This window comes from Ahaetulla prasina, chromosome 2 (genome assembly GCF_028640845.1).
Source record: "Ahaetulla prasina isolate Xishuangbanna chromosome 2, ASM2864084v1, whole genome shotgun sequence".
In the NCBI taxonomy this organism is placed as follows: domain Eukaryota; kingdom Metazoa; phylum Chordata; class Lepidosauria; order Squamata; family Colubridae; genus Ahaetulla; species Ahaetulla prasina.
The window spans coordinates 104,572,888-104,588,060 of record NC_080540.1 but is presented as its reverse complement, the minus strand read 5'-3'; the positions used below and the strand labels follow the sequence as shown (position 1 = coordinate 104,588,060).

Sequence of the window (15,173 nt, the reverse complement as noted above, 5' to 3'; positions counted from 1 at the left end):
TTCATTGACAACAATATCATCTTGTTTTGTATCTGTGGACGTAGTCTGCTGGAGTGGCTTACTCTGCTATAGAAATACTCAGGGCCAAAACCGATGGTTTAGTTTCAATCTAAGAATCTAAGATATTGAAGGAGTATTTCTCAAGTCTGCAAATGGCCCAAAGCTGGGAATAGAGTCTTACGTTTTACAGAAGGAAGGAAAATTTCAAATGAGCGTGCATGGGCATAAATGTATAGGAAGGAAATCTGAATAGGAAAAGTGTAAGATATGCATATAGGATGCAAGAAACCCTGGCAAAGTATATATGAAAATGAACACAAGGTAAACAAGAGACAGCAATGTCATACAGATGGTAAAAAGGTAAACGTTATACATGGTTGTAATAAAAGGAGTATTGTGTCTAAATTATGGGAAATAACCGTTACATTCTTCTCTGCCCTGGACAAATCTGTGCCTATTTCCCAAATACATGGACTGTCACAGGGAATAGGAAATGAATTTATTCTCTACTGCTGGAGCAGAACCAATGAGTTAAAACTTACAAGGTATCAGGAGAAACTTCCTGATATATGAGCTGTCAGCCAGTGAATAGGCTGACACACAAAGTGATGAGAAATGCAGATGTGTGTGTTGGAATATCCACAGTTGTATGTTCCCTTTCAGATGTTAAAAAAAGAATTGTAGACTATCTGTTACTGCATTTAAATAGATTGAAAACTTTTCTTGAATACTTTGAAAGCAAAATGGAAAGAGGACAGAATTATTTTCAGCTTCCCTTTTCCACATCGCCTCAGCCGCAAACAAGGTACTTTGGATTCATCATGGAAATGATAGGTGGAAGAAGTGGAGAGTCCTGTCATTAATGAACCAGCTTACCTGGAGTTTTATTGCTTAGCATCTGCTCTCAGCCATGCTACGATGACTCAGCTTAAATGTCTGCTTTGCCTAAGTGATGCATATGCTCTGTGTGGTGAGGCAACGCCAGCTTTCCTTCAATTATGTCTTTATAATAATAAATCAGCAGCTACTGGGTGTAGGGGGAGGCGGTGGAAAGATTCATTCAACGTAACAAAAGCCTGTGCAAAGAATATCGTGCCACAAAAAAATATTAACAAGCGCAGGGAGATTTTATGCTCGCTGCTGGTCAAGCTCACTGTATACAAAGCAGCCTTTGTGTCTCTCTTTCTGTATGAAGTTCATCGAGTTAGAGGACAACCCTGCATTATAAATGTAAGCCTGTTCCAAACTTGCCCCACTACAGCTGTGCTGTGAGCTGTTACCCTTAACCGAAGTCTCAGATAACTGTAACATTGCTGAGACATAGGTCTGTGTTATGTATTAACAGTTGTGCCTTTAAATATTTGGGCGGGAAATCAGCACGTTGCTGATTGGACGAAGCCTCCAGCAGAACTGTATAAAAGGAGAGGTTTTTCCCCCAGCCTGTCGCTGGGTTCACCCTATATTAAAGAGCTGTTGTCACTACCCTGGTCTCCAGCCTCGTTACTCCCCGAACCTAACTTTGGCGACGAAGGTGGGATTTCGAGGCTAAGGAGAACCAGAACCGAGCTGAAGCACGCTAGTCCCGAACCCAGCAAACTCAGGGCAGAAACGCGGAAATGGCAAACACGCCACCCGCACCGTACAACCCGGGCAAGGAGAAATGGGAACATATATGACCCGTTTGAAAGCTTTCTAGAAGCCAACGAACTACAGGGGATCCCTGATAACATGCGGGCTTACTTCCTAAGCCATTGCGGGCCGGAGGTAATCGAGATTGCGGAAGCCCTGGCAGAGCCAACGCCGATACAATCGGTATCATGGCCGACTCTGCAGACTTTGCTGAAGAACCATTTCGCACCGGCGCCGTCCAAATCGTGCAGCGGTTTGAATTGGAGAGCGTAGACAGATGGGCGAGTCCGCCGGTGACTACATGGCCGCTTTAAGAAGGCGTCCAGGACTGCGGATACCGAGACTTAGGCGAAGTGCTACTCGAGCAACTCATCCGAGGTCAAGGACATCCGCCTACGGCGACGACTGCTAGCCAGGAGCAACCTAACACTAGCCACCGCTCTGGGCGAGGCCAGAGCACACGAAATGTCTACTAAAGCAGCAGAGACTCTGCAAAGCCTCTTCAATCCAAGGCGGCGCAAAGCCAGCGCCAGTACACCAGGAGGAGATTCAGTCCGAATCCGAAGGTGAGGGCGAGGATGAGAAGGGTCTGCGGACGAAGCGCGACACTGAGGACCGTGGCGTGCGGAAGCTGCGGAGGCAGCATCAGCGCCAACGCTGCAGGTTTAAAGACGCAACATGCCGGTGTGGGAAGAAAGGACACTTAGCTCAGGTTTGCAGGCGGCCCAACCTTCCCCGAAAATTCAAATCGGCCAATCAAAGCGGAACGGAAAGGCGGCCCGCGATTGGTTCAAACAAGAAAGGCGCGAAGTCTAACCAAGCGACTGTCATTATAGGCGGCGCCTCAGCCAAAGTGGAAAGAAGATTTTCACAAAGCCCAAGATCGAGGAGTACGGTGCAGGCTTGAAGTGGACACGGGATCAGCGATCACCATCATGTCCTGGGACACCCTGGCGAAGTCGCTGCCGTCCGTCGCGAAGCGCCATCTGCAAGCACAGCGGCTACGAGTGCACGACTACCAGGGAATCGCATCCCTGTTCGAGGGACCACCTCCGTCCGAGTCGAGTACGGCCCTCACAAAAAGACCCTGCCCATCACGATCGTCGAAGGAACTCTGCCCAGTCTGTTGGGACTAGACTGGTTTCGTGCCCTGGGCATGGGAGTGACTGGCATCTACAGAAGTGACTGCAATTTGAAAGACATTCTCTTTAACGAGTTCGAAGATGTCTTCAAGGACTGCCTGGGCAAGTACAAGGGGACCCCTATTTCCTTCAACTTAGACCCCCAGGTAGCTCCCATTAGGCTTAAGGCGAGGAGAGTCCCTTTTGCCCTAAAACCAAAAATTGATAAGGAGCTGGACAAGCTCATAAATCAGGGGGTTTTGGTGCCAGTCGATCACGCAAAGTGGGAGACGCCAATCGTCACCCCCATCAAATCGGACGGGTCAATTAGAATTTGCGCTGACTACAAGGCGACGCTTAACAAAGCCTTACAGAAAAGCGCGTACCCGGTTCCGTGGTGCAACATTTATTGCACTCTTGGGGCAAGGGCAAGTCTTTGCAAAGTTAGACTTGGCCCAAGCCTACCAACAACTGCCAGTAGACGCCCGCACAGCGAAGCCCAAACGATTGTGACGCACAGGGGGCATTCAAGTGCACCGATTGCAATTTGGGGTTAGTGTGGCACCAGGGCTGTTCCAAAACCTGATGGAACGACTACTGCAAGGGCTCCCAGGGGTAGTTCCCTACTTCGATGATGTCCTAATTTCAGGGGAAAACATGGAGGAATTGGGGGAGCGGTTAAGAAAGGTCTTGAGCATTTTCCGGACAGCGGATTAAAAGTCAAGACAAACAAATGCCAGATAGGGGTCGAATCGGTCGATTTCTTGGGCTACCGGATAGACAAGAAAGGAATTCACCCTACTGAGAGCAAGGTTAAGGCAATTAGGAAGGCTCCAGCGCCCAAAAACAAAGCAGAGCTGCAGGCATTCCTGGGATTGGTTAATTTCTACGCGGTCTTTTTAAAGAACAAAGCAACCGTTGCGGAACCGCTGCATAGGCTCTTAGGGAAAAATACTGTTTGGTCTTGGGGAAAGTCAGAAAATAGGGCTTTTGAAGCAGTCAAGAACCTGCTCTCAAGTGATAGCCTGCTCATCCAATATCACGACTCACTACCCCTAGTGCTGGTTTGCGCCCCTTATGGGGTGGGGCTGTACTCAGCCATAGACTTCAAACGGCACAGAAGCCCCTATAGCGTTCTACTCTAGAACGATGTCCTCCCCAGAGAGGAACTACAGCCAATTAGACAAAGAAGCATTAGCCATTGTATCAGGGTCAAAAATTCCATGAGTATGTCTTTGGGCGGAATTTTGAAATCGTGACTGACCACAGACCGTTACTGGGATTACTGGCTGGCGATCGCCAACGCCTGTGGCACTTTCGCCACGCTTGACCCGATGGACTATATTTTTAGCCGCTTACTCATACAAGCTGCAGCATCGACCGGGAAAGAAGTGGGGCATGCAGACGCATTGAGCCGATGCCCACTGCCAGGGCGACCGAAGACCCCACTCCGGGACACCCATCCTCCTTATTGACTCGTTGGACTCTGGCCCAGTCACATCAAAGGAAGTGGCTCGGGCATCATACCGGGACATTGTGTTAAGGACTGTACTCGGTTGGGTACAGAGAGGGTGGCCAGCTGCGCGGGTGACGGTTCAAAGAATTTGTTAAAAACGTGATGAGCTCTCGGCTCAAGGGGTGCCTGTTATGGGGTGATCGTGTAATAATTCCTGTTAAGTTAAGGGCAAGGTATTGGACCTCCTCCACGAGGGTCACCCAGGCATCGTAAGGATGAAGGGGTTAGCTAGAAGCTATGTATGGTGGCCACTCATGGACGCAGAGATTGCTGAGAGGGTAGGGAAATGCCAAGCTTGCCAAGAGTCCAGACCGCTACCCCCAACAGCCCCAGTCAGAGAATGGGAAAAGCCCCAAGGGCCTTGGTCAAGAATCCACATTGACTTTGCTGGCCCTTTTCACGGCCAAACGTTCCTAGTGGTGGTGGACGCATTTTCCAAATGGTTAGAGATCATACTTATGAAGTCCACCACAGCCGAAGCAGTAATCGCAACCCTGCGCCACCTATTCGCAACTCACGGGTTGCCGGACACTCTGGTGCCCGACAATGGCCCCCAATTCACGGCAGCCCAGTTTGAAGAGTACCTGGCAGAGGAAGGCATCCGACATGCCCTCTCTGCACCTTTCCACCCTGCGTCGAATGGCCTTGCAGAGCGTTCCGTCCGGAGCGCTAAGGAGGCATTGTCCAGGCTCAAGCCAGGTGACTGGCAAACAAAAATAGACTTTTTCCTAGCCGTCCAGCACAGAACCCCAAGCACAGCCACTGGGAAAAGCCCAGCCGAATTGCTAATGGGACGGAAACTCCGTGCCCACTTGACCGTTTGAACCCCATTACACACCCGAGGGTTACAAGGGGAACTAGAAAAACAAGGAAATGAGCATAGGCGACCGGGTGTGGGCCCGAAACTATGGGGACGGCCCTAGTTGGCTCGCAGGACAAGTAACAAAGTAACAGGGCCAAAATCGTATGTGGTAGAGCTACCAGACAACCGAATGTGGCGGCGCCACATAGATCAGTTAAGGAAACGAATAACTGACCAAACCAACCAACAGAGACAGGTAATGACCAATACCACTTTGAATCCACAGCTGACAATGACCGGGAGGCGCAAGACTTAGCTGAGGTCCCAGAGTTCCAGCGACGCCATCAGGTCCCGAGGGAAACAGCAAGGAAAATTCCAAAATTAATCCAAGGCCGGATGGCCAAGAAAAAGAGTCGGCCAATAATCCAGAGCCCGATGGCCCAGAGAAAGAGCTGGGAGGAGAAAACAGCCCCTCCGACCAGCTCAAAACACCACCCAGAACTGAACCGCGCAGGTCAGAAAGAACTAGGAGACGCCCAGGTTATTTGCGTGACTACGTCGAAAAATAACATGTAAATAAATATGTAAATAAGACCAAGTGTTTTCTGGGAGGGGAGGAGTGTTATGTATTAACAGTTGTGCCTTTAAATATTTGGGCGGGAAATCAGCACGTTGCTGATTGGACGAAGCCTCCAGCAGAACTGTATAAAAGGAGAGGTTTTTCCCCCAGCCTGTCGCTGGGTTCACCCTATATTAAAGAGCTGTTGTCACTACCCTGGTCTCCAGCCTCGTTACTCCCCGAACCTAACAGTCTGCCTCTCCTAATTTTGGGGGAGGATATGTTGAGGTTATAATCCACAGTATTTCTGACCAGGGATTCACCGAAGAGGTGGGTAGTTTCGACCTTTTTGATTCAGCAGCAAAAGAACCAGAAAGTTAACACTTGCTAGATGGCAAGGAAGGCCTGAGAAAAGATAATCAATGGCTATGATGTGTCTATACCTGGAAATATCAAAACACTGCAGTGTCTTTGGGACACTTTATAGAAGTGAAAGTTTGACTTTGAAGAAGCGGGATGAAAATAATATTGATGCTTTTGAATTTCAATGGGTAGAAGACTCTTAGGAGTGCTTTAGATCAGGAGTCTGCAACCTTGGCAACTTTAAGACTTGTGGACTTAACCTCCCAGCAAAGCTGGCTGAGGAACTCTGGAAGTTGAAGTCCACAAGTCTTAAAGTTGCCAGCGTTGCAGACCCCTGCTTTAGATAGCCAAGAAAGCAAACTAGTTGATCATAGAACAGATCAGTCCAAAATTATTACACAAGGGACAAATAACCATACACAATTATAATATTTGCCTATTATCTGGAACGTGGTTTCCCCCCAAATTTGAATAACTCCCATCCTACTGGCATTTTAAAGGGCTGTGAAGTCATGGTTCTTCGCTCAGGCCTTGGTGGGTGTGATTGAAGTATCCTTTTTTCCTTTCTCTCTTTCTCCATTTGGGTTTGTTATCTCTGCCACCTTTATTTTACGTGATTTTCTTTTTTTAAAAAAAATTTTCCCATCAATTTATAAAGTGCCCAGAGTTGCTGGGAGTTGGGCAGCATATAAATTCAGCTTAATAATAAAATAATGATTTTGGACACTTTATGTGAAGATTCAGATCTCTTGAGAAGTCCATATTGCTGAGAAAAGTGGAAGAAAGGAGAGGATGAGATGATTTGAGTGGGATGAACAGATAGATGCACCCTTGAAAAATCTGAAGAGACAGGTTAGAGATAGCTCATCCTGGAGAAAGTCTAGGAGTTGACATTGACTCAACCACAGATAATTCCACTAGATCCACAAAAAATGGGCAAACCTGACATAGATATGTAAATCCAGTAATACCAGCTAAGAACAATGAGACATTTAAAATCCTGAGTGGTTGCTTGAGCAAAAGAACCAAAACTTTCAGAGTGGGCAGTAATTATACTGATTGTATCCCCACCTGCATCCAATCATGGAATAACTGCCTATTTCTGTTTACTGATCATGTGACTACCCTTGGCCTTGACTGAGATAACAAAGTTGATGAAAACATGCCACTATATTGATGTAGTCTCACATGTAAGAAATAATACCCCAATGTCTATAAAGACCTGCAAAATAAAAACAAAAATACATGATTTGCTTATATTGAAAAGGCCTCCATTTATTCATATGGCTATTCTGGTCCTTTTGGAGGGTAATCAGTATTTTCTTGAAATGGAGGCAGTGTTGTTGTGACTTCACATAATTATGTCTAAAGTAGCACTCTGTAATTTAGTTGCCCTAAGCCGGAAGAATTCTGCTACAACCATCTTCTCACTTTGGCTGATTTTTATTGTGAATGTAAATGGTTTAAAAAATCATTTGCTTGTTTCCATGCATATTTTTTTTTATAATTCTGATGAGCATCTATGAAAATAATTGCCTTAGCCTGTACTGCAATTCAGCAGCCATTCCAAACTAGATGCCCTCGGAAAATGATGAGGGTTCCCATAACTTCCAGTCAGCATGCTAAATTTCAGAGAATAAAATTCAGAGCAAACTCATCTTATAAGACTGGAAAAGTAGTGTTTAATCATTTTTCTGTTATACTTTTCATGGTGGTAATAGTAGTAACTGAATGGGCCATTTGCTCTCAGGGAAACAGGAGAATAAATTGCCTACTCAAGGAACAAAAAGTGTCCATTGAATAATTGGCAGGTTCAAGAGAGATAAAATATTGGATATTAGGTATTTGAAGCCTTTAATTAGTCATTCTGACCCAGCACTTCAAAAGAGCTCCCTGATGAATTAAAGATTCTTCATTTTGTGTCAATCAATATAGAACAATAAGTACATTGTTATAGTTGTGCTCTTTTCGTAGATGGATTCCCTGTTGTAATGGGAGCCTTGTCTCATAATAAGATGCTTGGAATCATATACATAACCACTATGTATATACAGCATTTTAAACCAGAGAGGGCAAATTACCATGCTAATATGTTTATAAATGTTGATGGATGAGCACCTTAGAGTAAATCTTGACTTTACTTCTTCAGATTACAATGGGATGGGCAAAGATACAATAACTTTTTAATCAAAATTCTATCTGTATGTAGAAGTTGGTGAGATCTAACTTAGAACACTTTTTCCTGTAACTTAAATTTCTAGTGCAAGAATAACTTTCTACAATGGAGCTTGAAACCACAATCTTAAAAATTCAGGTTAGGAACATGCTTACCGTTTTAGCACAAAGGTAACACTTAAATGTAACCAAAACTCCAAGAAGCCCCAGCTACATGGCTAACATTGAAGAATGCTAAGCATGTTCAGTTATATATTCAGGCCTATGATTGGCCTAAAATGGTTCCCCACACCATTATTACCAAGAAGGATACATCCATCTACAGGCTCACTGTTTGGATAAATAGCACTTGTAGCACTTAACAGTGATTGCGGATATAGATGTTAAACTAATATTTGGAGCATGACTGCGAAAGTGAAGCTTTCTTGCACTCCATTATTTTTTTATTACATGATCAGAGAGTAGTAAACTGAATGGTTACATAACTCTGGGTGACTTCCTGGGCATATCCATATAGTTATATTAGGAACAATATAGTACACCCTTTTTTGAGCTCTCAGAGAAGAAAAATACAGATGCTATATTATGCATGGCCCTCATGTACGGCTTTTTACATGAAATCCGCCTACTTTTTTAAAAAATAGTTTTACACAGTTTATATGTACCTATTTCAGTTAACCTATAGACTATATATACCGTTCTGATAGGTTATAGATATCTCTTCCAAAAGGCACTGGACCATAGGGTCTGGATAGCTCCTAAATCTAATACATTGTGTATATATAGTAATCCAGGGGTGGGCTTCAAAAATTTTAACAAGGGGTTCTCTGCCCGGTGGCTGGGTGGACGTGGCCACGGCCGCGGGGGGGCGTTTTTGCCCTTCCCTGGCTCTGGAGGTTTTCCTTGAGCATCCGGGTAGGCGAAAAGGGCCACCCCAGGCTCCCCAGGCCCTTCCCAAACTTCCAGTAGGCCCGTTTTTCAACCTCCCTGAGCCACCGCGCGCACCCTGCACTTATCTGTATCCAAAACAGGCCTCATGGGGACTCCTGGGAGGGGCAGGGAGGGGTGGGGGGGCAGCCAGGAGTGGAATTTGTGGGTTCTCTGAACTGCACAGAATCTTAGCTAGAGGTTCTCCTGAACCCTTGTGAACCCCCAGAAGCCCACCCCTGTAGTCATCTACAATGGGAAGATTCAGACGTTAAATTTTCAGTAGAGGATTTTAATCCCATGGGATAACAACTGGCTACTGTCTGAGAAGTTCCTATAAAGATAAAATTGGTCATGTGATGATCAATGAAACTGAAAATAGCACATTGTAAAAATAAGAGAAATTTACCTTTGGTCATACGGATGGTGTGTGTGTGTGTGTGTGTGTGTGTGTGAATACCATACAAAATCGTATATATGGGGCAATTTATAAAAAAAGTAGCATAAAATATAATATTAATGACCTACTATATGATCTATATTTATTTGCTTTGAGAGCTTAAAGGACTGTGTATACAATTCTGGTACAAATTTCCATATCATGAAAATTTCTATCAGAATGGTACATATAGTCAGCTAAGCAATTCCATATCATTTGTTCAGACTTATCCTTATCATATCAGAAAGAGGATGGCACTACATTTTCATCATTAAAAGAAATGGCAGAAAGCAAATGGCAAACCTTTTTGCCCCCACATTCTATTTTTTTCAGTTGGTTTTCTAAAGTTTCTGACCTCCAACATGAGGGCTAGATGCAGGTGAAGAGTTTAGCAGTTCTCATACTTGTCTGCCTTTAAAAGTCAACCTCCTCTCCATTTTCTTTTATTTGCAACTTTTAAATTTATGAATGTGCTATTATTGCATCCAATATGCTCATTCTACAGTAATGACTGATTTCAATTCTTTTCTGTTCATCTATAACACCCAGAAACCAAGCAGAGAGGATCTAGCGGCAACAGAAGTGCGAGACAAGAGAAATAGGAGAGTAGAAATAGGAACCGTTGTGGAGAAACTGCAGAACTTGAGAAAGTTGATATCATGGGTGAAATGCTACTGGTTCCGCTGAACCGGTAGCGAGGGCAGCGGGTAGTTTGGAGAACCAGTAGCAATGTCAGTGCGAGGCTCTGCCCATCAGCCCGGTTGTCATTACTTTCCTGGTTTTAACCAGGAAGTAACCCTTTTTTACCCTCTGCGTTTGTGCAGAAGGATTTGCGCATGCGCAGAGGGTCCGCGTGCATGGTGTATGCACTTCCAAAATGGTAGGGAAGCATGCATAGGGTGTTGAGCAGTGGTGCTATTCATCTGGTTCTATCCGGTTCAGGCGAACTGGTAGCAGCAGCTGTGAGAGGCTCCGCCCACCAATGCAGACGTTATCATGTCCCATTTTTGATGCTCTGCGCATGCGCGGAGGTGGCATGTGTGCTCCCATTTGCGAACCGGTAGTGAAGATAAGTGAATACCACCCCTGGTGTTGAGCTTAGATAATAGAGACCCCAGTTCAGTTTTACCGTTCATTCCCAGATCTTCATGCTTTGGCCACTGGGAATGTACTGTGGATAGTGCCCTTCCCTCTCTGCTTATTTTCTCTTCTCCTGGGTAGTAAATTGCTTGGACATTCAAATCAGACCTGCTAGTGGTCATGAAGCATGAAGCAGATGGTGAGAATAGGCAAACTATGAGTTATGGGTGGAATTTGAAAAAACAATATGGAATACAAGTGATGAAGATGACACATTGATTACCAGGAGATCATTTGTGGAAGATATTGCTCAAGATATAAGGACACATTAGAGAATGGCATCATCAATTAAAAGACCATCCTCCAGAACAGCTGAGCTGAGCATGACACAGTCTGATAACTGAGAAGTAGCTTAAATGCCAGAAAGAGAGCAACTGGTTAACAAAGATATGACAAGGAGGAGGAGAAAAAGAAAATTATCAGCTATCCCAAAATGTGGAAAAGGCATATAGTTCAAGATATTTGTTGGGGCACCTGAGAAGTTTAAAGGTTGCTACAAATATGAGCATAGACACAAGAAAAAGAGTTCCTATTGGAAGACTACGCAGAAATTTATACACCATATTCTAGTCTCTCCTACTGTTAATACAACTGACTTAAACATTATTAATGCAATTGTATACAAGAAATGAAAATACATGCAAAATGAGTTTTACCTGACAAATGTATATATTCGTGCTTCTTTTTCTTTGATCCTCTTTATTTTTGGTTTATGTTTATGATTAGGCAATTAAAGTGAGGTAATAGCAGGTGAGGAGCTTTTAGGGCAAAAGTGAGACATTGAGCTCTGGAAAACAGTATACAAAAGACAACAGACTAAAATCTGAACTAGCTTGGCCATATGTGTGTTAACCTGGAGGCAAATCCTACTGTGTTAAAATGGGTTTGAACTGACTAATAATCATGCAAAGGGTTGTAGTCTTAACAGCAGGGCAGTCTGACCTGGATCTAGTAACTTGTGGGGAACAGGAAATATTTCAGGGTTCGGGAGGAGAGATACATAAAGTTGCTAGAAGATGAAATTCAGTTGAAAAAGGGGCTTGAAAACAGTATTGGACTAAGATTACAGAGATCTCTCTCAACTGTAGATCATATTGGATTATTATTATTTATTTATTATTATTATTATTATTTATTTGATTTTTATACCGCCCTTCTCCCGAAGGACTCAGGGCGGTATACAGGCAAGATAAAACCAACAATACAATATACAGGTTAGAATACCATTTAAAAAACTTATTTAAATTAGCCTGAAATTAAAATTACCGTAAACTAAAAACCCCGTTTAAAAAATTAATAAAATTTCACATTAAAAAATCCAATTTAAGCCAGCCCTGCGCGGATAAAGAGATGTGTCTTCAGTTCGCGACGGAATGTCCGAAGGTCAGGTATTTGACGTAAACCCGGGGGAAGCTCGTTCCAGAGTGTGGGAGCCCCCACAGAGAAGGCCCTTCCCCTGGGGGCCGCCAGCCGGCATTGTTTGGCGGACGGCACCCTGAGAAGTCCCTCTCTATGGGAGCATACGGGTCGGTGGGAGGCGTGTGGTAACAGCAGGCGGTCCCGTAAGTACCCAGGTCCTAAGCCATGGAGCGCTTTAAAGGTCATAACCAACACCTTAAAGTGCACTCGGAAGGCCACAGGCAGCCAGTGCAGTCTGCGCAGGAGCGGTGTTACATGGAGCTACGCGTAGCTCCCTCTATCACCCGCGCAGCTGCATTCTGGACTAACTGAAGCCTCCGAGTGCACTTCAAGGGGAGCCCCATGTAGAGAGCATTACAGTAATCCAAGCGAGAGGTAACGAGCGCATGAGTGACTGTGCATAAGGCATCCCGATCAAGGAAGGGGCGCAACTGCCGAACCAGGCGAACCTGGTGGAAGGCCCTCCTGGAGACGGCCGTCAAATGATCTTCAAACGACAGCCGATCATCCAGGAGGACACCTAAGTTGCGCACCCTATCCTTTGGGGCCAATAACTCGCCTCCGACAGCCAGCTGCGGCTGCAGCTGACTGAATCGGGATGCCGGCATCCACAGCCACTCTGTCTTGGAGGGATTAAGCTTGAGCCTGTTTCTCCCCATCCAGACCCGTACGGCTTCCAAACACCGGGATAGCACTTCAACAACTTCATTGGGGTGGCCCGGGGTGGAAAAGTACAGCTGGGTGTCATCAGCATACTGCTGGTATCTCACCCCGAAACCACTGATGATCTCACCCAACGGCTTCATGTAGATGTTGAACAGCAGGGGCGAGAGAATCGACCCCTGTGGGACCCCACAAGTGAGGCACCTCGCGGTCGACCTCTGCCCCCCTGTCAACACCGTCTGCGACCGGTCGGAGAGATAGGAGGAGAACCACCGATATACGGTGCCTCCCACTCCCACTCCCCCAACCGGCGCAGCAAGATACCATGATCCTGGAGCCTGGTTATTCTTTGTAGCTTTAGGATGTTTTCAATTTTGTTGCAAAGATAAATGCTGAGAATCATGATATGTGCTTCTTTGAGATAACTGAAGGAAAGGATTGAACGAAAGGTACATGTAAGTTTGGGAGAATGGATATGGTGAGAGATTCCTAAGAGGTCTGTAAGGGGCATGCATAAGAGCACCAGTGTGCCAACCATCCCCGTCCTAAGGTTTCCTCTACTTGTATCTATTTTATGTATTCAATCCATGCTTATAATTGTATAAATTACCTAATATGTTCTTGATAAATAAATAAAAATAAATAAAAATAAAATTACGCTAGTTTGGGAATGGATGCACAACTGCCACTAAGCAAATACACAATGCAACTACAGTTCTAGAGTGAAGCCAAGGGCTGGGGGAAAGTGTTACTGAAATGCCCTTAATGTGAAAGAGGCAAAAGAAGCCTGGCTTGTCATGCCATATGCTGCTTTACTTTCCGAACAGTTGCATATTAAGGACACAGGAAAATATACTGCTTTTTCCAAATGTCTGAAAACACTAATGGCCAACATGGTTTGTACTTGCTTGCTGCTAATTATGAAAAAGACAAGCGAAAGCATGGCAGGGTTGCTATTTTCAGGGCACAATGCAAAGATCACTGTGAATACCATGCACCCTTATGACTCCCTATGGCAACATCAACCTTCTATTGACAGAGCTATAGAATAGTTCAATGGCCCCAGAGAGAAACTCTTTCATTTTGCAATTTGAACAGTAAACAAGTACTAATACACACATTCCTCTCCTTGTTTGACTCTAGCTTGGGGCCTGTGTCACCTGAAGTTTAGCTCAGGAGGTCAACCACTGTCAACCACCTATAGGAGACACCCTTTATTTAATTGGTTTGGGACACAGAGGAATTTGCTAGAACAAGAGTATATTGTTCACCAACTAGTTAATTGAATTGCAAAGTCTTGTTCATGAAAAACCTTAAAACCTGCCCAGGGTCTGCCACCATTACAGGGAAGGCTGTACATGCTAGGATTAAAATGGAACACTTTATAGAACAACCATTACCTTCAGTATTTTGGAGAATACGGCACTGTTGCCTTTGTATCTCTTTGTGGTATATGTGTTGTATTATCAGCTGATACCTCTGCACCGATGAATCTGCTGTGTTGTAAGGGGGAAAAAAGGAAAGAGAGAAATTTGCTGAATAAGAGGAGTAAACAAAAGGAAGTCAAAGCTCCCCATTGTCCACTGGTGACAGCAGTAAAACCCTGATTAATAATTGAAATGCTTTTCCAGGAAAAGAGATACTGAAGCCCAAGTAAAGGCATGATCATAGCACTGATAGGATGGTGTTCCAGGAAAGCCTGGATCTTTATGCAGCTATTACTCTGTGCTGCAGGCCCATGTACTTAAGGTTGTGATTTGGATTCTGCTGACTCTTGGTATAAAGCAGGGGTCTCCAATCTTGGCAACTTTAAGACTTGTGGACTTCAACTCCCAGAGTTCGTCAGCCAGCGTTGCTGGCTGAGGGACTCTGGGAGTTGAAATCCACAAGTCTTAAAGTTGCCAAGGTTGGAGACCCCTGGTATAAAGCATTTTCCCCACCGATAGTTGAACTTAAAAGCCAACAGTGTGGAGATCCTGCATTGAACACTGGCAGAATCTTGCCCAGCCATGCAGCCAGTATGAAATTGATCTATGGAATTTTTTGTCATGGATCTGCATTTCATTTCTATAAAAATAGCTGCTCTTAGACCTACCTCCTCCTCACCACCACCACCCCGATTTAAAATGTGGTCTAATAAGGAAGGCCAGAAAACATTTAAAAAGGGGATGGCTTTTTTCATGATTGAAAAAGTTGGGAGCACCGTTGTTCAAGTCTTGTTAGGGATACCTGAAAATTGTAGTAAGATTCTGCACATGTGGGTCAATATATTTTTCAAACTGGACCCAAATCTTTTCTGGTCCTCAAAGTAATGTCTGAGCAATGATGTGCCTCTATCATGTTCCTTGGTGCCCACTAAGCTTTTCAACCTAATATTCGATTCTTTTAATTAAAACAACAACAACAAAACAATCTGATAT

The 15,173-nt window shown here is 44.6% G+C and overlaps 1 pseudogene; it reads left to right on the top strand.

Annotated features, from left to right (window-relative positions):
- The first annotated feature begins 4,389 nt into the window (after positions 1-4,389).
- On the top strand, positions 4,390-5,018 carry LOC131189891 (uncharacterized protein K02A2.6-like; annotated as a pseudogene).
- Positions 5,019-15,173: the final 10,155 nt, after the last annotated feature.